The sequence below is a fragment of the Mus musculus genome, chromosome 13 (genome assembly GCF_000001635.26).
Source record: "Mus musculus strain C57BL/6J chromosome 13, GRCm38.p6 C57BL/6J".
NCBI classification, from domain to species: Eukaryota; Metazoa; Chordata; class Mammalia; order Rodentia; family Muridae; genus Mus; species Mus musculus.
The window spans coordinates 67,638,946-67,665,087 of record NC_000079.6 but is presented as its reverse complement, the minus strand read 5'-3'; the positions used below and the strand labels follow the sequence as shown (position 1 = coordinate 67,665,087).

At 43.1% G+C, this 26,142-nt stretch overlaps 1 pseudogene; it reads right to left on the bottom strand.

The window, feature by feature from the left end:
* Window positions 1-17,413: 17,413 nt before the first annotated feature.
* On the bottom strand, window positions 17,414-22,543 carry Gm46439 (annotated as a pseudogene).
* Window positions 22,544-26,142: the final 3,599 nt, after the last annotated feature.

The following is a 26,142-nucleotide window of genomic DNA, read 5'->3' as shown; positions in this document are numbered from 1 at the left end:
CGGGGTCACTTATGTATACTATCATGCCATCCATTAATAGTGATGCCTTGACTTCTTCCTTTCCAATTTTAATCCCCTTGATCACCTTTTGTTGTCTTGTGGCTCTAACTATTACTTCAGTGACTATATTTAATGGATAGAGAGTGTTCAGCCTTGTCTTCTACCTGATTTTAGTGCAATTGCTGCTTCATTCCATTTATTTTGATATTGGATAGTGGTTTGCTGTACATTGCTTTTGTTCCATTTCGGTATGTACCTCAAAGTCTTGCTCTTTCCAAGACTTGGAGGGTTGTTGGATTTTATTAAAGGCTTTTTCATCATCTAATGAGATGATCATATGATTTTTTTAACCCCCTTTTGGTTTGTTTATATTGAAATTCTTTGAATCTGTGGATTACTTTGATGGATTTTTATATAGTGGGCCATCCCTATGTCCCTGGGATGAGGCTTATTTGATCATGCTGAATGCTTTTGTTGTATTTTTGGATTCAGTTTGTGAAAATTTTATTGAGTATTTTTGCATCAATGTTCATAAGTAAAATGGATCTTAAGTTCTCTTTCCTTGTTGAGTCTTTGTGTAGTTTATGTATCAGGGTTACTGTGGCCTCATAGAATGATTAAGGTAGTGTTCCTCCTGTTTCTATTTTTTGAAATAGTTTGGGGAGTATTTGGTATTAGTTCTTCTTTGAAAGACTAGTAGAGGGCTGGAGAGATGGCTCAGCAGTTAAGAGCACTGACTGCTCTTCCAAATGGTCCTGAGTTCAAATCCAAGCAACCACATAATGGTTCACAACCACCTATAATGAGATCTGTTGCCCTCTTCCGGTGCTTTTGAAGACAGCTACAGTGCACTTATAATAATAAATTAATCTTAAAAAAAAAAAAAAAAGGAAGGAAGGTAGGTAGATAGGTAGGTAGAATTCTGAACTAACAACATCTGGCCCTCACTTTTTTGTTTGTTTGTATTGTTTTGTTTTGTTAATGAATGCTTTTATTTCTAATGGGTTATGGAATAGCTTACCTGATCTTCATTTAACTTTGGTATGTGGTATCTGTCTATAAAATTATCCATTTTGTCTATGTTTTCCAGTTTTTTTGTGTATATGCATTTGTAGTAAGATCTGATAACTTAGTGAATTTCCTCAATTTTATGTCTTCCTTTTCATCTCTGATTCTATTGATTTGGATACTGGCTGTGTGTCTTTTAGTTTGACTAAGCATTTGTCTATCATGTTGATTTTCTCAAAGAACCAGCTCTTGGTTTTCATGATTCCTTGTATTGTTCTCTTTGTTCTAATTGGCTGATTTAGGCCTTGAGTTTACCTCTTTCCGGCCATCAACTCCTCTTGGGTGTGTTTGTTTCTTTTTGTTCTAGAGTTTTCAGGTGTGCTGTTATGTTGCTAATATATTTCCAATTTCTTTATGAAGGCACTTAATGCTATGAATTCTGCTAAATATTTTTCATATTAATACTGCTTTCCCAAAGTAACTCTGTGTCCCATGGGAATAGGTATACTGTGTCTTCATTTTCATTAAATTCTAGAAAGACTTCAAATTTTTAGTGTATTTCTTCTCTAAGTTATCATTGTGTAAACAGTTGCTCAGTTTCCTTGAGTATGTGTGATTTCTGTTGTTTCTGTTGTTGTGGAAATCCAACCTTGTTCTGTGGTAGTTTGATAGAATGCATGGTTTGTTTCAATATTCTTGTATCTGTTGCGGCTTGTTCTGTGTCCAGATGTATGGTCAGTTTTGGAGAAGGTTATATGAGGTGCTGAGAGGAAGGTATATTTTGTTTTGGCGTGAAATGTTCTGTAGTTATCTGATAAATACATTTGGTTCCTAACTTTTGTTAGTTTAATTGTATCTATGTTTAGTTTCTGTTTTGATGAACTGTCCATTGATGTGAGGTGAGGTGTTGAAGTCTCCTATGATTATTATGTGGGACTCAGTATTTGTTTTGAGCTTTAGTAAGGTTTTATGAATGTGGTACCCTTGCATTTGTGGCAACAATGTTCAGAATTGAAACTTCCTTCTGGTAGATTTTTCTTTTGATGAGTATGAAGTGTCCTTCCCCATCTCTTTTGATTCCTTTTGTTTGAAAGTTGATTTTATTGCCACTCTAGCTTGGTTCAGGGACTGTTTGCTAGGAAAACTTTTCCCCAGCCCTATACTTTGAGGTAGTGTCTATCCTTGTTGCTAAAGTGTGTTTCTTATAGGCAGGAGAGGGATGGATCCTGTTTACATATCCTTCTGTTAGCCTATTTCATTTTATTGAGAAATTGAGATTTTTGGTATTAAGAGATATTATTGACCAATGGTTGTTAGTTCTTGTTATTTAGTTCTTGGAAATGGTTCTCTCTCTCTCTCTCTTTCTCTCTCTCTCTCTCTCTCTGTGTGTGTGTGTGTGTGTGCACGCGCATGTGTGTGTGTCTGTACAAATGGAATAGTAGAAAGATATTATTAAGTTTAGTTTTGTCATGAGTATATTGGTTTCTCCATCTATTGTGATTGAATATTTGCTGGGTATAGTTGTCTGGTCTGGCTTCTGTGGTCTTTTAGGACCTGTAAGATATCTGTCTGAGATCTTCTGGATTTTAGAGTATCTGTTGAGAAGTCATGTGTCATTCTGATAGGTCTGATAATTTACCCTAGTCCCTTAAAATTTTTAATGTGCTTTCATTCTTTTGTACATTTGATGTTTTTCATTTTTGTGGGGTAAGAAGATTTTATTTTCTGGTCCAATTGATTTGGTGTTCTGTAGGCTTCGTTTATGTTTATGACCATCTCTTTCTTTAGATTAGGAAAGTTTTCTTCTATAATTTTGCTGAAGATGTTTTCTGGCTGTTTGAACTGGGAATGTTCTTCCTCTTCTATTTCTATTATATTAGGTTTGTATTTTTTCATTTTGCCCTAAATTTTCTGGATGTTTTGAGTTAGGAACTTTTTCCGTTTGTCAGTTTCTTTGATTGGTGTATCAATATCTCCTATGGTATCGTCTATACTAGATATTCGTTCTTCCATCTCTTTTATTTGGCTGGTGGTCCTTGTGTCTGTAGTATCTGTTGTCTTTCTTAGGTTTTGCATCCCCAGGGATGCCTCCATGTGTGATTTTTTTCACTTTTTAAAAAAGATTTTATTTATTTTATATATGTGAGTACACTATATCTATACAGATGATTGTGAGCCATCATGTGGTTGCTGGGAATTGGAATTAGGGCTTCTGCTCACTCTGGCCCTGCTTGCTCCAACCTGGCTTGATCTGGCCCCACCCCTCTTTCTCTTTCTTTAAATTTTCTATTTCCATTTTTATGTCTTGGACTCTTTTGTTCATTTCCGTCACCTATTTGATTGTATTTTCCTGTATTTCTTTAAGATATTTATTTCTTTCCTCTTTAAGGACTTCTACCTGTTTGACTGTATTTTTCTTTCTCTCCTTTTTCTTTTTCTTTTTTTTTTATGCAGTGGGTGCAGTGAACTTTATTGATGGTATTCAAGATGGTAGGGCTCCCTAAGCCTTTCCTGTTATTATGGGGGTCTGGGATGTTAACTGGGATGGAGATGCTCAGTGTTGGAGACCGAGTAGGACAGGGACTCCTCAGCAACTGAGAGCCTCTCACTTGCTCTCAATGTCCTTGCTTGGGTGAATAGTTTCTTACTATTTCTTACTCCTAGGAGGCCATGTAGCCCTTGAGGTCCTCCACCCTGTTGCTATAGCCATATTCATTGTCATTCTAGGAACTGAGTTTAACAAAGTTGTCATTGAGAGCAATGCCAGCCCCAGAATCAAAGGTGAATGAGTGGGAGTTACTGTTGAAGTCACAGGAGACAAGTTGGTCCTTAGTGTAGCCCAGGATGCCCTTCAGTGGGCCATCAGATGCCTGCATCACTAACTTCTTTATGCCATAATATATGGCAGGTTTCTCCAGGTGGCATGTCAAATCCACACTGGATATGTTAGGAATAGTAACACAGATGGCCATACCAACTCTGGAATTAACTTGCCCACAGCCTTGCCAGCACCAGTTGATGCAGGGATGAAGTTCTGGGCAGCCCCATAGCCATTACACCACCCCTTTCCAGAGGGGCCATCCATAGTCTTCTGAATTGCAGTGATGGCATAGACCATGGTCATGAGCCCTTCCACTATGCCAAAGTTGTCATGGATGACCTGGCCAAGGGGTCTAAGTAGTTGGTAGTACAGGATGGATTGCTGACAATCTTGAGGGAGTTGTCATATTTCTTGTAGTTCATAGCCATCACAAACATGGAGGCATCGGCAGAAAGGGTGAAGATGATGACCCTTTTGATCCCACCCTTAAAGTGAGCTCTGGCCTTTTCCATGGTGGTGAAGACACCCGTAGACTCCACAACATAGTCAGCACCAGCACCACCCATTTGCTATTAGTGGGATCTCACTCCTGGAAGATGATGTTGGCCTTCCCATTGATGACAAGCTTGCCATTCTCAGCCTTGACTGTGTCATTGAACTTGCCATGGGTCATACTGTAATATGTAGACAATTTAGTTGAGGTTAATGAAGGTGTCATTGATGGCAACAGTCTCCACTTTGTAGCTGCAGAACAGAAGGCAGCCCTGATAACCAGGTGCCCAATATGGCCAAATCCATTAACACAGAATGTCATCATCACGTCTACAGAATCAAGCTGGTCCTCATGGGAAGATGCAGCTGTCTCTGAAACAGGGAGGAGCAGAGAACCTTCTTTTATTTTTTTTTAAGGGAATTACTTATATCCTCTTTAAGGGCCTCCCTCTATCATCTTCATGAGATGGAATTTAAGGTGTGTTAGGGTATCCAGGGATTGCTGTAATAGGAGAACTGGGTCCTGATGGTGCCAAATTGCAATGCCTCCTGTGAGTTATGTTCTTCTGCTTTTCATTTGCCATCTGGTTGTTTGGTGTTAACTGGTCTGGGTGTCCAGGATTGGGGCAGGCCTCACTGGAACCAGGGTGAACTGTGTGTCCCAGGTTAGAGCAGGCCTCCTGTGAGGCAGGCAGTGCTCTGTCTCTGGTTACACCAGGCCTACTGTCCTACCTCTGGGATCAAAACTTCTAGGCCAGCAGAAGTTTGGGGTGTGGGAACAGGAAGTAAAAACGTTGCTAGTGGGTCACTAGGCATGATAGTAAGTGGACCTGTTCCCTTTCTACCCCTTGATTCCTGGACCCATGATTCCCAGCTATGGGAGACACTGTACCATGTACGGAATACTGATTCAAAGCATATACTGCTTTCTGGAGAACCCTGTTTTAGCCATTCATGCTCCTGCCACCTATTTGGTGCTATCACTGTGTCTTCAAAAGGACATTCCATTTCTCTGTCATGTCATCTCACTTCAGGATGGTGGTGTACAAGGTAAGACCAGTGGATTCCATGATCATGGGGCCCTGCTGTGGCAATTCTTTGGGTGTGAAATGTGTTTCTTGGTCAGAAGACATACTGTGTAGAATACCATGACAATGGATAAGTCACTTTATAAGGTCATAAATTGTAGTTTGGCCAGAAGGATCATGTATAGGAAAGGCAAATGCATAACCAGAATAAGTATCTACTCCAGTAAGAACAAAATGTCTTTTTTTCCCATGGAAGAAGCTCTCCAATGTATTGCTGGCTGGTCACTTCAGTGAATGGTGCTACATCTGGGGCTCAGTTTTGGTCTCTGGTGATGGCAGATGTGGCATCCAGCAGCAGCTGTAGCCAGGTCAGCCTTGGTGAGTGAATTACCATGTTTTTGAACCGAAGCATGAACACATCTTGCCAACATGGCCACTTTGTTCATGTGTACATCAAGCAATGGCAGGGATGGCTGGGAATTGATTTACTAAACAAGATTGCCAACTAAAGTTGGTTTCTAACAACTTTGGGCTACCCCTTTTCAGTTTCATTATGTGGTGGCATGGTAGGCTCTTATCTAAATTCTTCTTTCCCTTACTGAATATTCTTCTTATTTTTATTTATTTCTCTTTCTAAGTTTTGTGTAAATTCCAGTCTGTGTCTGAATATTTTGATATTAAATCTTTTTAAGGCTTGCTTAAATTCCTTTGTCTGAATCGGAGTATTTTGGTCATATTCATTTACAAGACTTTCCATTTTCAGCTAGAGAAAGCACCCAAGGAGGTGAAAGAGTCTGCAACCCTAGGTGGAACAACAATATGAACTAACCAATACCCCCGGAGCTTGTGTCTCTAGCTGCATATGTAGCAGAAGATGGACTAGTTGGCAGTCACTAGGAAGAGAGGCCCCTTTATCTGCCCCAGTACCGGGGAATGCCAGGGCCAAGAAATGGGAGTGGGTGGGTAGGGGAGCAGGGCATGGGGAGGGTATAGGGGAGTTTCAGGATAGCATTTGAAATGTATTTAAAGAAAATATCCAATAATAAAAAATTTTAAATTAAAAAACAAAAGACTCTCCATTTTCCTCCTAAGGCTTTTATCCTATCATTACATAGTTCGTATCTTTTTCCTAAATCTCTATAGGGTTATTTTTGAACAGGTATAGTGCCATGGACTGGGCCTAGTCGGCCCCCCTCAATCCATGGGAATCAGGGGTTCTGGCAGATGGGCATAGAGTTGGCGGGAATAGGGTGACAAACAGACACAAGGGAGTATGGATCTGAATGTAATTTGTCTCAAACAACCATCAGTTTTATAATACAGAAAGCAAAGGAGTTGGATATCATAGCAGGCAAGGTATATCTGACACAAAACAGAGGAGTGCCTACAAAGGACTGGCAGGAACCAACTGGGATAAAATTCAATGTTAACAACTGGGAATCAAAAGCAGTCCCACCTAAGGTTCACTTAATCTTAGAAGTCAGGGACTTCGTGCCCTTGCCATAGTTCCTATTCTAGTCTATTGTATAGTCTACCTTCCCCCTAGGCCTTTGTAAATACTTGTATATGGGTATAACTCAGCTATCTATAGTTCTAAGTATCTACTCTGGTTCCTCCTAAGATCACAAACTTCCTTCTTCCTAGATAATGGTAAATTCCTGTGTAGGGCTGTGACTTAGCTATCCATGCCCAGAGTCGGATCAAGGTCTGCCTAGAATCTAACTTAGCTATATGTCAAAAAATTCAATCCTTAGGAGCACTTGTAATAAAGCAATATTAAGGGAAAGCACATAGATCTACCAACAAAAGCAAGGACATTGGATCACTCGTTATACAGGATGCCATGGCTCCAGGAAACTAAGTTTCCGTGACCTTTTCGCCTGGGGACAGCGCCCAGGTTTTTGGAGCCTTTTGTGCTTGTCACTACTGGAGTGGATGTAGCAGTATAAAAAACCACTTTAGCCATTAAGAGAACAGTATGAAATACCAAAATGATAATAATTATAATCTATATTGAGCCAATCTCAGGTAAGTCAATTAGCTCTTCATTTGCTTCATTTGCTCAAGTGATCCAAAGGAGCACTGTGCAAGGTTGTCAACTGTTCTACTGTGGTAGCTCCCATCCTTAACTTTCTCTTTGAGGACATCCCAGATGATTTTCAAAATCTGTTAGCTTCTCTGTCTAGCTGGAGTGATCTCTCCATCTGTGGGTGGGATCTTGCCACAAGTTAGAGGACCAAAATGTTGTTTTAAAAACAAAAAATAGCAGCAGTTCAATTTTAATAACTAAGACATAGGAGCCTTAAGCTGTGGTGAAAGCCTGCTATCCCAAAGAGGAAGAGAAAACAGCCAGCTCACCTTCCTACTCCACCAATGTTCCAGAGGGAAAAGGCTCTTTCCCCTTCTCCATGCTGCCTTAAATAGTCTTCTCCTCAATGGTACTTTTTCTGTTTACTCAACGTTCCCTCTCTGCCTGCTGGTTGTTTCCTCTGCCCCTTATCTGGAGTTGACCTAATTGAGCTCTTGGATTAAAGATATGTGCTAGAGCTGAGTTTAATAGGCAAAAGTGAGCAACAAAGACCCACCCCAGAGATAGATTACATAGTGCTTTATTAACCTTATTTTTTTTTAATGCTATAATTGGAAAAAAACTACAGCTGCTGAAAGACATTCAGCTTCTTGCTTGATGTACTCAAATACATTGAGATGGTTTCCTCTAAAGACTTGCTTCCAGGATATTTCCAGAACAGCTAGACCACCCATTCAGCCTTTCAGACTGTTACAGTCAGGACTTTAGATAAGGCATGAACTTTCTCAGCACAAAGAGACTGGAAAGCAAATGAGAGCCCTCCTTTGACAAAGCCAATTTTCCTATTTTCCTTTGGGCCCCCAGAAGGGAATTCACCCTGATTCAGCTAGAAGGAAGCAAAAGAAGATCTTCATCCCAACCCCTTAGGTTCTGGTGGATGGTTCTGATATTTTATAAATTATAATTATGCTGTCATTTCAAGGGATAACCTGCAAGTATTGTAACTTTTGGACAGGGAAGAAAGAGAGTTTAGACTCGGGGATTTCTTTTTCCTTTCCTCTTCTCTACCCTTCCTTCTTGAGTAAAGGAGAGGGGGATGGAAAGAAAAAAGGGGGAAAAGACAAATAGACACAGGATATTAAATTTACTCTTAAATCATTGTATAGCCATAATCTTACATTGGTAGAAACCTTTATATTTGATGCCAAATTGAAGTTTTCATTTCTTACATTGGTACAGAATTTATATATTGACACAGGTTTAAGGATTTCATTAGGATAAATTTTTGTATATTGATACAAAATTTAAAATTGATATTGTTACTCTTAGATAGGTATTGTGCCTATGCAACTCAAATAAGAATACAAAGGCTTGGGGGCTAGAGGGATGGCTCAGTAGTTAAGAGCATTGACTGTTGTTCTTCCAAAGGTCCTGAGTTCAATACCCAGCAACTACATGGTGGCTTACAACCATCAGTAACAGGATCTGATGTCCTCTTCTGGTGTGTCTAAAGATAGCTACAGTATACTCATCATATAAATTAAATAAATAAAATCTTTAAAAAAAAACAAAACACAAAGGCTTACACCCAGTCCTTGCAATCACTGCCATTACAAACTGTTTAAGATGATTAAGTAATGTAAGTTAATAGTCAGATAGTAAAACTCATGGCCATATCCGATTCTAATTTAATTAATTACAATAAGTGTTTTCAAGATTATTCAAATAATGAATAGCTAAGCATAATGAATGTTCACCAATTCAGTTCTGCTACATATTTAGATCGTCTTCAAAAGTATCAGCATCAGAGATCCATAGAATATGTCATTTAATATTATTTCATTTGACTACGAAACAGGTGTGCTCCTGACAGTGTTCCCATTCCACTTCCAGGAAGATATTGAGCAGCATTACCTCCGGGCTGAGTTGCTTCAATCATGACAAAGTAGCCACTTTACAAAAATTGCTCTAATCCATATGCAGACAAAAATACTGTCCAAAAAGGACAAACAGATGTGGGATAGTTGACTAATAAGCTTTGCCAAGACAGCATAAGCTAGTCCTCCATAATTCCTGCTTCACTTAAGGACTGTTAGATGGTTCTGGGCCAGAAGTCTGAAGACAGATGCTCCAATGTTATAAGAAATTAAGGGACTGTCCAGGCAGTCAGCTGACTCCACAAAGTATAGCTTTATAAGCTATGTCTTTGTGCTTCCTACAGATTCAGGTAGTATATAATTTATTCTCAGATCTCTGATGGAATTGAAGACTAGTCATAATCTCATAATCAAACTTAAGTTGTTTAGCATTAAGGAAGATGATCTAGATTTATAAGGATGGATGTCAGATGGGAATACAAGTTAAATAAAACATAATTCAGGCACAGAATTGTAAACTTTTTAAGGGAGGATAGATGGTAGATTACTTTATCTACATTGACAAATATCATGGAATGGACGGTAAGTGTGTATCATAGTTTATAATTTGCATAATTGTTATAGTAGTGTTCAATGTATATCTGAGGGAGAGCCTTTCTTATTGGACAAAAAGGGGGAAGTGTTGTGGGTTGCCTGGATTCTGTTTGTATTCTGGTGTTAATTCTGCTTCCTCAAGAGGAGCTACCCTTTGACAAGCAGTTGATCACATACTCAGGTGATGTCATGCGAATCATTTGCCCATTCTTAACTGGTCAAATAAAGGCTAGAGCCTATGACTGGGCAGTGGAAGGAAAAGGAGGGACAAGAGGCCTTGAAGATCTGGGGAAGGAAGGAGGAGAAAAAAAGAAGAGAGGACAGAGGAGTAAGAAGAGTAGGAGGGGGAGGAAAAGGAGGAAGAGAAATAGAGCAGAACCATGTATAACAAGGAGAAACTGCAAGTAGCAAGGGTCTTATAGCTGGGGAAAAAGTTAGCATAGTGATAGAGCTGTTCAATCTAGTCTTATAGTTTATAAATATAATAGCTGGATTTTGTGTTTTTACACTGGTTTATAGGGGTTAATAATTCTTGTAACATAGAGTACTAGCAAATTCTAGTCATAAGCTTCACCTAGATTCATGTATGTGTTTTCATGTTTGAGTCTGAAGCAGGCGACTAGGAACAAAATTTATGTACCTCACATGTACTTATCATATTGTGGTCTTCAAGTGTTTCAGGGAATTGCTTAATATGATGGTTACATGTGTAAGTTTTTTTACAGTAAACTGAGACTATTCCTAACACTAACCTGTTAGGTCTCCAAGAAGATAATGGGGCCCTGCAATGCAGAATCCAGCTGGACTGTGGTAACACTGTCTTAGTCAGGGTTTCTATTCCTGCACAAACATCATGACCAAGAAGCAGTTGGGGAGGAAAGGGTTTATTCAACTTACATTTCCACATTGCTGTTCATCACTGAAAGAAGTCAGGACTGGAACTCAAGCAGGTCAGGGAGCAGGAGCTGATGCAGAGTCCATGGAGGGATATTCTTTACTGGCTTGCTTCCCCTGGCTTGCTCAGCCTGCTCTCTTACAGAACCCAAGACTACCAGCCCAGAGATGGTCCCACCCACAAGAAGCCTTTCCCCCTTGATCACTAATTGAGAAAATGCCTTACAGTTGGATCTCATGAAGGCATTTCCTCAACTGAAGCTTCTTTTTCTGTGATAACTCCAGCTGTGTCAAGTTGACTCACAAAACCAGCTAGTACAATTGACCCCTTGTCAACTTGACACACAAACACATCACTAGTAAGCCTCAACCCTTACATTCTTATTCATCCCCAATGTCTAAATAACTTTCAATGTCCCACAGTCTTTATATATTCTTAAAATTTCAATCTCTTTAAAATATCCATCTCTTTTAAAATCCAAAGTCTTTTTACAATTAAAAGTCTTTTAACTGTGGGCTTCACTAAAATAGTTTCTTCCTTCAAGACTGAAAATAACAGGGCACAGTCACAATCAAAAGCAAAAATCAATCTCCAACCATCCAATGTCTGGGATCCTCCAAGGGCTTGGGTCACTTCTCCAGCCATGCCCTTTGTAGCACACGTTGTCCTCTAGGCTCCAGATGCCTGTACTCCACTGCTGCTGTTCTTGGTGGTCATCTCATGGTACTGGCATCTCCAAAACACTGCATGACCCCTTCAGTGGTGGGCCAACAATTGCAACTGAGGCTGCACCTTCACCAATGGCCTTCCATGGCCTCTCACAGTGCCGAGCCTCAGCTGCTCTGCGTGACCCCTTCATGACTTCAAAACCAGTACCATATGGGTCACCCTTACACCTTACCAAGTCCTGCTGCTGCAGGAGTACCACCTTGGCTATTTCTGGAACACAGCCTCTTTGTGCTTTCAGAAAAACACTCCCAGAAGATATCACCTCAATGATGCTGGTCTCTTCTTAATCACCACTAATTTCTTAGCTCCAGCTAACCAGCATCAATAGTCCCAGTAATGCAAAGTTTTTGCTTTAGTAGTTCTGGTATCTTGTTAATCACAGCTGATTCTTCAGCCCCAGCTAACCAGAACCACAGAATAATCAAACTCCAAAATAGCAATGGCCCTGAAAAAGAGTCCTTAATTTTCCCTCTGAAATTTCACAAGCCAGGCCTCCATCTTCTGCACAGTTCTCAACCTTATCTTCCAAGCTCCTACACATCATCTGACAGAGCTCTTAACACAGAGTGGATCTTCTAGTCCTGCCAAGCACACTGGTCAAATCTGCTGAAAAGCCTTGGAGCCACTCACGAGGAAAAGAGTTTCAAGGAAACTCACGTCTTGGAGCTTTGGCATTCTCATTTACCCATATACTCATACCCTATTCCCGAGTTAGTCTGGTGTATGGAACTACGAACTCTCTTTTAGTATTATTTTATTATAAAAGCTTTTTAAGATTAAATTCTGAGATAGTTAAGTCTCCCCAGTGTTCCAAGCTCCCAGAAGCAGAGCTTAGAATCCTGTAAGAATGCAGTAAGGAAGTTAACCTATTCAGTAACTAATTAAGCATTACAAAAGACGGAGCCAGTGGCTCAGAGCTAGTCTACAAGGTGTTTACTAAGGACAGTAACAAATTGCATGCAAACAAGGAATACCACGAAAGAGCCAGGGAATCCCACTGAGATAGAAATCTTCAGTGCAGGCTACATTACATATTAGAAGCAAGTCAGTGAATTCTTCTGACAAATGGAGATTCTCCAGTTACTTAAAATTTACACTCATATAGGAATTTATCAAGGTCTAGGAGATAGGGGGGTTGTGATATTGCATTATTCATGAGGTCTGCCAAGAGCAGAACCCCCTGGTGCTAGCCTTCATAAGGTTCAAATGTATAGCACTAGAGTGTGAAATCCTTACCTGTCACTAAGCTGCCCCTAAGCAGGACTGCTTTATCTTTACTGTAACCTTCTACCTGGTTCCTATAAATCCTTTTGAAGTCATTCCTTTGTTTTGTATCAGGTAATTTCAATGTACTTTGCCTGCTACCCTTTGTATTTTCTGTACTATATAAGATTGGTGTTCACTTTGTGACAATACATTCAGATTCTACACAATCTCACCTGTTAGTCTGTCTGTCACCTGCCAATGCTTTGCCCACCTGCCCCAGAGACCCGTTCCACGCAGACAAAGGGACCCACAGGGTCTGTGACATAGCCCAATGTTCCAAAGTCCTTCCACAGTCCTCCCCAAAACATGGTCAGGTTGTCACAGGAATAACCCACTATGCTGGTACCAATTTGTCTTAGGGTTTCTATTCCTGGACAAAACATCATAATCAAGAAGCAAGTTGGGGAGGAAGGGCTTACACTTCCATATGGCTTACACTTCCATATGGCTTACACTTCCATACGGCTTACACTTCCATACTGTTCATCACTAAGAAATTCAGGACTGGAAATCAAGCAGGTCAGGAAGCAGGAGCTGATGCAGAGGCCATGGAGGGATGTTCTTTACTGGCTTGCTTCCCCTGGCTTGCATAGCCTGCTCTCTTATAGAACCCAAGACTACCAGCCCAGAGATGGTCCCACCTACAAGGGGCCTTTCCCCCTTGATCACTAATTGAGAAAATGCCTTACCATTGGATCTTATGGAGGCATTTCCTTAACTGAAGCTCCTTTCTGTGATAACTCCAGCTGAGTCAAGTTGACACAAAACTAGCCAGTTAACTACCATTGAGAAAATATTTTTGAAGATTCTGGCGCCAAGTTCTGCACAAACTATGGACAACTTTGGGTTGAATACTGTGTTCTACCTAAGCATGATTGCTACTAAGCTGACAAACACCTCCCAAAAATCAGCTTTGGACTATGAACTGCTCAGGACAATCAAATTGCTGATTCCATATGAGACTTAAATACACATTTTTCAGAATTTTGAATTCAAAAATACTTAGTCTTAAGCCTTCCAAATACAGCCAGGTGTGGTGGCGCACGCCTTTAATCCCCGCACTCAGGAGGCAGAGGCAGGCAGATTTCTGAGTTCGAGGCCAGCCGGGTCTACAAAGTGAGTTCCAGGACAGCCAGGGCTACACAGAGAAACTCTGTCTCGGAAAAACCATAAAAAAAAAAAAAAAAAAAAGAAGACTTCCAAATACAACCAAGCTCAGCATGTTGGAAAGCTTAGCACAAATAGCTTTATTAAATATGTTTTACTGTGTTTGCATTAAAACCATGCCCTTTTTATTTAGACAAAAAAAAAATGGAGAAATGTTGAAAGGAATCTGATCACACTGTTAAGCTCCAATTCTGTTATTTACAGGAAAATCCCATTTCTAGATGTGCTGTGGCTCAGTCCTAGCAGATGCCTTTAATCCAAGAGCTATCTCCTTGAATAATGTATGCAAGGTTAAAATAAAGTCAACCATAGGTCAAGAGGCAGAGGATGTGAAAGAACTCAGTGGGGAAACCCCCACTCAGCTCCCGATTCGGCATGCACCCAAGAATCACGAATAGAACACAACACCTTGGAGTTTCATTAGGTCCCATTTGTCAATTCTCGATCTTACAGCACAAGCCATTGCTGTTCTGTTCAGGAATTTTTCCCCTGTGCCCATATCTTCAAGGCTTTTCCCCACTTTCTCCTCTATAAGTTTCAGTGTCTCTGGTTTTATGTGAAGTTCCTTGATCCACTTAGATTTGACCTTAGTACAAGGAGATAAGTATGGATCGATTCGCATTCTTCTACACGATAACAACCAGTTGTGCCAGCACCAATTGTTGAAAATGCCGTCTTTCTTCCACTGGATGGTTTTAGCTCCCTTGTCGAAGATCAAGTGACCATAGGTGTGTGGGCCCCATAATCAGCATCCAAACGCTGACACCATTGCATACACTAGCAAGATTTTATTGAAAGGACGCAGATGTAGCTGTCTCTTGTGAGACTATGCCGGGGCCCAGCAAACACAGAAGTGGATGCTCACAGTCAGCTAATGGATGGATCATAGGGCTCCCAATGGAGGAGCTAGAGAAAGTAGCCAAGGAGCTAAAGGGATCTGCAACCCTATAGGTGGAACAACATTATGAGCTAACCAGTACCCCGGAGCTCTTGACTCTAGCTGCATATATATCAAAAGATGGCCTAGTCGGCCATCACTGGAAAGAGAGGCCCATTGGACTTGCAAACTTTATATGCCCCAGTACAGGGGAACACCAGGGCCAAAAAGGGGGAGTGGGTGGGCAGGGGAGTGGGGGTGGGTGGATATGGGGGACTTTTGGTATAGCATTGGAAATGTAAATGAGTTAAATACCTAATAAAAATGGAAAAAAAAAAAAAAGAAATAATGTTTAAAAAAAAAAAAAAAAACACAACACCTTGATGTAACAACAAGAGGTTTTTAATGGCGGAGCTCCGGGTAGAAACGTATCTCACATAACAGGAGACAGTGGATTCGACCAAGAGGCTTGGAAGCTAGGGGGTTTTATAGAAAAGGAGTGGGGCTGGGGGAGGAATTGGCGCGGTTTCACATGATTGGTCCATTTAAACATCAGCAGCCTGTAACATTTAACTTAGGTCAGAGGGGTGGGAGCTAGGGAGGCGATGGGCTTGCCCGGGCATGTCCTGGTCTGTTCTGCTATGTTCTCAGCCCCAGGTTTCAAAGCTCAGAAACAACTCTTTGGGCTATTTAACATACATTACATGAATTACAGTTTTATTTCCTTTCATTCCCCTCTTCTTCTGTTTAGACTAATTCTAATCATAGAATTTTAGAGATTGGTGTCCCCTAACTCTTCATCTACCTGAACTATAGGTTGATATTGCCTTTGAAGAACCATGAGTTTTACTGTATCAATTTTACTCTGGATGAAAGCCATTCCTCTATTTATTATACAAGGGCCGAAAACTAAAGCTAAGCATATCATAAGGATTGGTCCGGCTACAGCGGAAATTAAAGAAGTTATCCAAGATGGTCGTGATTCAAACCACGACTCAAACCACCCCCGTTGAGCATCCCGTTCCCGTTTCCTTCGCTCTAATCTTTCTCTCAGTTTCTGCATAGAGTCTCTAACTATTCCTGTATGATCTGCATAGAAGCAGCACTCTTCTTTAAGGGCAGCACACAGTCCTCCTTCCTTTAGGAACAACAAATCAAGACCTCTCCTGTTCTGTAAAACTACCTCAGACAGGGAGGTCAAAGATTTTTCTAAAGCGTCAATGGACTTCTCTATTGCCGCTAGGTCTTCATTGACAGCATCCCTCAAAGACTGAATTCCCTGTCTTCCTTCTATCAAAGCTGCCACTCCCGTCCCCACTCCTACTGCCATACCTATTCCCATGAATGCAGCCAGGGTTAAAGTAATTGGTTCTCTTTTTGACCGCCGGCCAGCATAGCTTTCTTCTAAACTGGATGCAGGGTGATAATATACGCGGGGTAACAGCTGGATCATGACACAAAAATCATGAGATGAACTAAAAACCTTAGTTGATACACAGGGAGTAAGTCCTGTATTGCAAGCCCACCATCCAACCGGGGAAGGTACAAGATAGTAATTAGCTTCCGTTCTGGACACGGACTGAATTTGTCCGCATAGGTGTTTGTGAGTGGAAGGTGGGGTACCTATACAGAGACCTGGATTCCTTGCGGATACTTCAGTCAGGGTCAGTTTTTGTCCTGTACCCCAAGAGCAGGAAGTATGGCTGCTGGTTCTGTTGAAATCTCCATTGAAGGCGATTCCTTCATAATAAGGCGGACCCAAGGACAGGCATAGCCAGCAGTCCTCAGTAGCGCTTGGATCAGTTCTGTTAAGGGCATAAAAGGCTCCTCTCACTAGGTTAAACATCCTCTGTCTTGAAGGAATCTCGGGGGTAATAGTTAGAGGTACCTGAGGAGTGGGAGGTTGGGTGATAGCGGCCATATTAAGGGGGTCCGCAATCACTGGAGTAGGCTGAGTAATTGTATGGGTGAGGGGTGTGAACTTGGTTGGGGGGCCTAAAGGATTGTAGGGGGTCTCTATTTTTAATCTGATAGTGAACAATAATCCCTCATCATATCTTTCCTTGTAAATCCTAAGACCCCAGGTATACCCTTTTGTCCATCCCAGAGCTCTCTTCCCTGGTTCAGTGAAGGTGACACGGAGCGGATGGCACCAGTCAGTACACTCGTCTAGGTCAAATCCTCCAGGTACATAAGACGCTAGGGAATAGTTGGCTGTTACTCTAATATAGTCCCAGCTCGAGGAGGGCTTCCAGCGGGCTGTACCTGAAGTCTCGCAACCCCAGCTCTTACAAAAGAAGTCAGCCTTACCTCCACACGTTGGATTGAGGGACTGACTTCGGTGGGGCCCGGGGCAGACATAGAAGGGATGGGTTCGAAGCATACTTCTATCCCTTTGGTTAGAGCAACCACCCCATGGGTCTCTCGAATGTTTTTCTACGTACGGAGGGGGTGTTAAAGGTGCCCTCTGAATGTCAAAGTACCCCTCCAAGTCCCATCCAGGAGGGGCTCCTATAGCCAACTTACAGATGTCAGGGAAAAGATCAGGCCACCAAGTCCACAGAGGGTGTTCCTCGGCGATTGTCCATACAGCCCTACCCCCCTCATTGAGTACCTCCCACATTTGTTGAACAGGACTGTGGGGGTTAAAGTCTTTTGGGATCGCTCCTACGAAGCAGGCGCAACTTCAAAGGATTAGTAGTCTTCTCCAAAGTCCACTCATCATGGCTGACTCCAGGGGGTGCTCTCTTGACGTGGGATGCGTGGACCCAAGTGGGGATTCCTTCCACTTTGACCGCGGTGGGCGTTGTCAGTAGCACCAAGTAGGGTCCCTTCCACCTCGGTTCTAGGTTTCCCACTCGGTGTCTCCTCACCAGGACTGCGTCTCCTACTTCAAACTGATGCGGCACCTGTGTGTCACCAGCAACATAGGTTTCTTTTAGCTGTTCCCAGACCTCTTTTCTTACTATTTCGAGAGCTTTTAATCGAGCCAAAAGACTAGAAGAAGGAGAGAAAGACACATCCGGGCGATTCTTATCCCCTACGGTCATAAAAATGGGTGGGGGCGCCCCATACATTAATTCAAATGGAGTTAGGCCAAGGGGTCCAGGTGTATTCCGAACCCTGAACAAGGCATAAGGGAGAACGGCTGTCCAATCGCTTCTGCCGGATTCTAAGGCTATTTTAGTCAGAGTCTCCTTTAGCGTTCTGTTCATCCTTTCTACCTGTCCTGAACTCTGGGGTCTGTATGCACAATGTAATTTCCAATTTGTCCCCAGTTGTCTGGCCAATCCCTGACTTACCTGGGAGACGAAGGCAGGTCCGTTGTCTGACCCCATTACCTTAGGTATCCCAAAGCGGGGAAGGATTTCTTCAAGTATCTTCTTGACCACTACATTAGCCGTTTCTTTCTTGGTGGGGAACGCTTCGACCCATCCTGAAAAGGTGTCTATAAAAACTAGGAGATATTTATTTCCATACCTAGCCGGTTTCACCTCAGTGAAGTCAGTTTCCCAGTAGGCTCCAGGCCTGTCTCCTCGCAGTCGTTTTCCTTCCTGGAGCCTGCTAGACCCAGCGTTGGTAAGTGCACAAGCACGGCAGTTTTTTACTATCTCTTCCACAATTCCTTTTAATCCAGGAATGTAATAGGGGGACTTACTAACCAATTTTAGTAATTTTTTAGTTCCTAAATGAGTCAGATGGTGTATGTTAGCTAAGTAATCTCGCCCCTCTTCTTCTGTGAGGGTTCTTTTATTTATTTCCTCAGCAGCGGGCTGTTGGGTTCTCACCACCAGAGTCATTGGCCCTTGGGCTGCTTTTTTAGCTTCTTGGTCTGCCATTTGATTTCCCTTTTCAACGGGCCCAGTTCCCTTCTGGTGTCCTGGGCAATGGATAATTGCCACCCTACGGGGCAAATGAACAGCTTCTAATAAGCTGAGAATTTCTTCTTTATTTTTGATATCTTTGCCGGCAGACGTCAGCAGTCCACGGTGTCGGTATATTGCTCCGTGAACATGAGCCGTGGCAAAAGCGTACCGGCTGTCGGTATAGACATTAAGAGCCCTTCCTTCTGCCAGCCTTAAGGCTTGAATTAATGCGATTAGTCCCGCTTTTTGAGCTGATGTACCCTCCGGCAGACTGCTGGCCCATATGACAGCCTTTCCATCCACTACTGCAGCCCCAGCCTTCCGCTTACCTTCTACCACAAAGCTGCTTCCGTCCGTGAACCAAGTCATCGCCCCTGGCCAAGGTTGGTCTGTGAGGTCTGGCCGGATTCCAGTCTCTTCTGCCAGTATTTCTTCACACTTATGTGCAGGGGCCTCGTCAGCCTCAGGTAGTAAGGAGGCGGGGTTGAGAATGGCTGGGGGTGCAAAACTTACTCGCTCTGTCAGCAATAGGCTCTGGTAGTGCGTCATTCGGGCGTTGGTCATCCAGCGGTCCGGTGGTTGCCTGATGATGCTCTCAAGAGAGTGTGGGGCCACTATAGTAACATTCTGGCCCATAGTCAGTTTGTCAGCATCTTTTACTAGCACAGCTGTGGCTGCTATCGCTCGCAGGCAGGAGGGCCATCCACTGGCCACAGCGTCCAGTTTCTTTGATAAGTAGGCTACCGGGCGCTTCCATGGTCCCAAAACCTGGGTAAGGAATCCCCTTGCCACTCCATTTCTTTCATCAATGTATAGGGTGAAAGGTTTGTTTAAATCTGGCAGGGCCAATGCCGGAGCCTGCAGCAGTGCCTTTTTGAGAGTTTCAAAGGCTAGCTGATGTTCTCTGGTCCAGGTGAATTCCCCTTTCTCTTTGGTTAGTGGATACAAGAGAGCTGCCAGTGTGGCAAATCCGGGAATCCAGAGTCTGCAAAACCCGGCGGTCCCCAGGAACTCTCTTACCTGGCGAGCAGTGGTTGGGGTCGGGATCTGCATAACAGCTTGTTTTCTGGCTTCTGTGAGCCACCTTTGTCCATCTCTCAAGACATATCCTAGGTAGGTCACTTCTATCTGGCATTACTGAGCCTTTTTAGCAGAGGCCCGATACCCCAGCTTACCTAACTCGCCCAGGAGGTTTTGGGTCCCAATTTCACAGTCCTCGAGTGTTTCTGCAGCTAGGAGCAGGTCATCTACATATTGCAGAAGAGTCACCTGTGGGTTATTGGCTCGGAAAAGAGCAAGATCTCGGTGTAGGGCTTCATCGAACAAAGTGGGCGAGTTCTTGAATCCCTGAGGCAGCCTCGTCCATGTGAGCTGTCCGGCTTGTCCACTCTCGGAGTCTCGCCATTCGAAAGCGAACAAGGGCTGGCTGTTGGGGTGTAACCTCAAACAGAAAAAAGCGTCTTTGAGATCCAGGACTGTGTACCATGTCCGACCAGGTGGCAAGGTGCTGAGGAGGTTATAAGGATTTGGCACCGTGGGGTGTATGTCCTGAACTCTCTTGTTGACTTCTCTAAGGTCCTGTACTGGACGATAGTCCCTGGTCCCTGGTTTTTTTACTGGAAGTAGAGGAGTGTTCCAAGGGGATTTGCATGGGACCAAAATCCCTTGTTGGAGCAGTTTGTTGATTTGGGGGCGTATACCCTCTTGAGCTTCTCTGCTCATGGGATATTGTCGGACCCCTATAGGGGTGGCCCCGGACTTAAGTTCAATCACCACAGGGGGGACCAGTTTTGCCATCCCCACTCCTCCCGTCTCTGCCCACGCCTGAGGGTATCAATTCAACCAGTCCTGTAATCCCTCAGGGGGCTTTACTTTATTTTGGTAAAGTCGATATTCCTCCCCTAGTTGTAAAGACAGCTCTAGAGTCTGGGGTGCTTTTATTCCCCAGAAAACCTCCGGTCGATGAGAGGTGAAAGTTATTTGTGCTTTTAACTTGGTTAGTAAGTCTCTCCCCAATAAAGGCATAGGACACTCTGGAATGACTAGAAACGAATGAGTTACTCGATTTCGCCCTATGTCTACTACTCGGGATGTGGTCCATGGATACGATTTTTGTCCCGTGGCCCCGATCACCAAGATTTTTTCATTTTTCTTTACTTTTCCTAGAGGTGTTTTGAGTACTGAAAATTCGGCTCCTGTGTCAACTAGAAAGTCCACAGGGGTCCCCTCCACTTCTAAAGTTACCCTAGGCTCGGGGAGGGGAGCCGAGCCCCGTTCCCCCTAGTCTTCATCTTCCCCAAGAGAAAGCACCTTTACCTCTTATTTTTTTTTCGGACAGTCGCTCTTCCAGTGGCCCATTTCCTTGCAATACGCGCATTGGTTCCTCTCCAGGCGCTGCCCGCCTTCTCTGGGTCTCCTTGGTCCCTGCTGCCTTTTGTCTCCCAGGTTCCCTGACTGTCTACCTCTTCTTCCATTATCTCTTTCTCCTACTGCGGCCAGGATCCTAGTCAAAACCTTTTCTTGCCTCCTGTCTCTCCTATCCTCCTCTTCTCTTTTCTCTCTTTTCTCTCTCTCTAACTTTTCATCTTCTGTTTCTCTCCTATGATACACTTTCTCTGCCTCTCTAACTACATCCCTTATGGTGTAATCCTGCAAGCCCTCAATTCGCTGTAACTTCTTCCTAATGTCAGGAGCTGACTGGCCAATGAAGGCCATAATTACTGAGGCCCTTTGACCCTCAGACGTGGGGTCGAATGGGGTATATCTCCTATAAGCCTCCATGAGCCTTTCAAGGAAGACTGAGGGGGGCTCAGTCGCTCCCTGCATAACCTCTCTTACCTTGGCCAGATTCGTGGGCTGACGGGCAGCACCTCTGAGACCCGCCACTAGGACCCGGCGATAATTGGACAGTCGTTCCCTACCTGATGCCGTATTATAATCCCATCGGGGCCGGGTTAGCGGAAATCCTTCATCTATCTCAGCTGGAGTTTGGACAGGGCGCCCAGCCTCATCTCGGACGTTTTTCCGAGCCTCGAGGAGAATCCTCTCTCTCTCCTCGGTTGTGAATAGAGTCTGCAGAAGCTGCTGGCAGTCATCCCAGGTCGGCTGGTGTGAATACATTAATGATTCAACCAACCCAGTGAGTCCTGCAGGGTTTTCTGAAAAAGGGGGGTGATTAGCTTTCCAGTTATAAAGGTCAGAAGAGGAAAAAGGCCAATACTGTAGGGGCTGTAGACTATTTGGATCGGCAGGAGGAGCCCCAATAGCCCTGAGGGGGAGCGCCACGGTTGAATCCGCAGGCCCCTCAGGGGTGACTCCTCGCCGACTCCTTGTTCCTGTGGAGGGACCCCCTCCTCCGGCCGGGGCCTGAGGCAGGGGTCCCGAAGGAGCTAAAGGTTGGGGCTGGGGAGCATACGGTGGGGGTTGAGGGGTGTCGGGCCACTCAGGGGGTTCTTCAATCTCTGGATAGATCTTGGGGGGTTTCGTCACTGGTGTGCTGCGATCATCATCTCCCCCGAGCGGTGGTTTCGGTTTCTCTTTCTCACCATTTTCTCGGATGGCTAGAATCTTGGTGCCAGGGCGGAGAGGCGGGAGGAATGGGCGAACCCACGGGGGTGGGTAACGTGCCAAGTCCTCCCATACCATGATGTACGGTTGTTGGTCTGGATGCGACCCTGGCCCTTCCTGAAAAACAATGGCCTTCACAGCCCTTATGGTAGGTAAGTAAAAAGTTCCTTCTGCTGGCCAACCTACTCCAAAAACAGGCCATTCTGAGGAACAGAAAGTCATCCATGGCTTTTTCTTCACTTTTACTGACAAATTTTGTCCTCTAGCCCTAACGTCCGTCCAATGGTCCTTAGTTAAAGATAAAGGAGTAGACACGGTCTGTCCCATAGTGAAGAATAAGAGTAAACACAACACAATGACAGAGACGGAAAACACTAAGACATCCAAGCACACTCGTCTGCGTCTGGACTTACACAACCAGCCAAACGCTACCTCTGATGGAGTGGGATTCCGCTCCACTCCTCTGGCAGGAAGAGCACTCACTCTTCTTCACTCTGCCAGACAACAGCCAGGTCCTCCTGACTGTTCCGTACCCCGGGCACTCCAGGGTCTCCCTCGGAATGTCTTCCAAGGGTGCAGCCTGTGGGGAAATAGACCGTCGTCTTCCCACAGCCACTAGGGTCCTTACGGTCCGCAGTGGCAGCTGCCAGAATACAGAATACCAGAACTGGTAACACAGGTGGGGCTCAAACCCACAATCTCAGAACTGAAAAACTAAGACACAAATTCAGCAGTGCCACACTTAGACACTTAGACAACAGACAACATAACAAGACTCACACAAACAAACGCACCTCCAAGGGGTCCTTCGGGGTTCCTGGGTGTCACGCAGATCTCGGTGGAACCTCCAAATGAAAGAACTCAGTGGGGAAACCCCCACTCAGCTCCCGATTCGGCGTGCACCCAAGAATCACGAATAGAACACAACACCTTGATGTAACAACAAGAGGTTTTTAATGGCGGAGCTCCGGGTAGAAACGTATCTCACATAACAGGAGACAGTGGATTCGACCAAGAGGCTTGGAAGCTAGGGGGTTTTATAGAAAAGGAGTGGGGCTGGGGGAGGAATTGGCGCGGTTTCACATGATTGGTCCATTTAAACATCAGCAGCCTGTAACATTTAACTTAGGTCAGAGGGGTGGGAGCTAGGGAGGCGATGGGCTTGCCCGGGCATGTCCTGGTCTGTTCTGCTATGTTCTCAGCCCCAGGTTTCAAAGCTCAGAAACAACTCTTTGGGCTATTTAACATACATTACATGAATTACAGTTTTATTTCCTTTCAGATGCAACAAATTGACAGGAACCAAACATAAGATTATTAAGGAAAGAGCAGAGAGTGTAAGAGAGACAGGAGGACGGACTGATTGATAAACACATAGGAAATAGGAAGAGGGACATTATTTTTGGAGGAGGTTGTTTAAAAAGGCATGAGAGAAAGAGGATTCCTTCTGAGATAAATCAGCTGAGAAAGAATGTCAGCAAGGTGCTTTCTCTGCCTCGCTGAGATATCAGGCTTTCGCCCTGGCATCTGACTCCCAAGTGTTCATTGGTAAAATCAAACAATTGAGATTTTGTTAAAACAACAATTAGCTAAGGCCCACAATTGGATTGGATGTAAGAGGTGGGGATTTATTTCAAATTTTACAAGGTGATGCAAACTTAAGTACTCCATGAAAATTATCTGCTGAATCTAAAAAATAATTGACTCTGGTAGAAAAGAGATATAGGATGACTGCTTGAATCCCAAACTAGATTGTGTTATTTTTGGCTTCTTTCATTCCCTCACAGGAATTCTCATATATAGAAAAGATAATATATTAGAATAGATATTTCAAACACATAAACAGAGCAAAAAGTTACAAACATATACAGAAAATTTTTTAATTTGATTATGAGAGGGAGAATAACACTTCATCAATTACCAAGAATAAACCCATCATAGATTGCAGTGCCTTACACTAATGCTGAAGTTATCACATTATAGGTAATCAATAAGGATTGGCAAGGAACTTGCAATAATTTTGGGGGGGAAGAAATTAACAAAAAAAACCCCACAAAAGCAAAAACAACAACAAACCACACACACACACACACAGACTAATTGGATTCTTCCTCAGTTATTGAGATGAACAATATTTTCGAAAGCTCCTACCTTTTACACAGATGGCAATAAATCAGGAGAAGCAGGTTATAAATCAGAAAACATAAGTAACATAATTCAGAGTCAGAAGTCAAATCAGAACTCTCATGTTTATATCAGATTTTTCTAAACCTCTTAATATAGTTCTCAATATGCAGAGAAACTTCTTTTGCATATAAAAACTTATTTCAGATGATTCTGAATAAAGACTGTTATTTAGACAATGGTAACTAATTGTCTTAGTCAGGGTTTCTATTCCTGCACAAACATCTTGACCAAGAAACAAGTTGGGGAGGAAAGGGTTTATTCAGTTTACACCTCCACACTTCTGTTCATCACCAAAGGAAGTGAGGACTGGAACTCAAGCAGGCCAAGAAGCAGGAGCTGATGCAGAGGCCATGGAGGGATGTTTCTTATTGGCTTGCCTCCACTGGCTTGCTCAGCTTTCTTTCTTTCTTTCTTTTCTTTTTTTTTCTGATAAGAGTCTTTAATATTCCCTCTGAAATTTCACAAGCCAGGCCTCCATCTTCTGCACTCTTCTTAACATTATTTTCCAAGCTCCTATAGAACATACCACAGAGCACTTAACACAAAATGGATCTTCTAGCGAAAAGTTCCAAAATCTTTCCACAGTCCTCCCCAAAACATAGTCAGGTTGTCAAATGAATACCCCATTCCTAGTACCAAATTATCTTAGTCATGGTTTCTATCCCTGCACAAACATCATGACCAAGAAGCAAGTTGGGGAGGAAAGGGTTTATTAGCCTTGCTTCTGAAAGGTTTCACAAATCTGGTAATGAATTACATGGCCATCGGACTGGTTGATTTTGTGTCAAATTGACACAAGCTAGAGTTATCACAGTCTATATCTTTTTATTGAAAACATAATCTTGTCTATTTCCTGAGGAACTGATTCTAATCTTTAGTGGTTTGATTATTGTATAACAAGGAGACACTGATAGTTTGAATATGCTTGGTCCATGGGAAGTTGTACTGTTAGGAGGTATGGCCTGATTTGAGGTATAGTCTTTCTACAGGAAGCATGTCAGGAGGTGTTGTTTGGATAACTCATATATGTGGTTGAGTCTGGCCAGTGTGACCCAGAGCCTCTTCCTTGCTGTATGCAGAAGACAGACCCCCTTCTGCTGCCTGCAGATAAAAATGTAGACCTCTCATTTCTGCCTAAACCTTACCATGCTTTCTACCATGATGATATTGAACTGACTCTCTGAAAATGTAAGCCAGTTCCAATTAAATGTTTTCTTTCATAAGGGCTTATCCCTAACTAGCTTACAAGTAAAAGAGGTTCAGACTCGAGGTTATTTCATCTGGCTTTGACAAGTACTGGGGTTCAACCCCTAATTTACTCTTCCTCTAACTGCTTTCTTGGCTACCTTCCCAGTGGTGTACTTCAGATACTTAATGTTTCTCCCAGCCATGTACACCCCCCCCCCATGGCAGCTCATCCTCTTCACCCATTCTTCCTCCTTTTCCTGGCCTCTTTTCCTTCTCTCTCTTCTCCACCCCATACCACCTAACTCAAAAGCCACCTACTTCTAGTCCTTCCAGTAATAGGCTGTACCAAATTTGATTTAACTAATAGTTTTCAATCAAGGAACAAGGTTTGCACAACAGAACCTTTTAAATGTGAGAGGTCCATGGTAAGCTTAGACCTTCAGATATAAAATTTAGTATTACAATACATAGCAACATACCAAACCTCAACACATACACATATTGGAAAACTAACTATGCTCAGAAATGTTAAGTCCTTCTGGTTGTTGGCA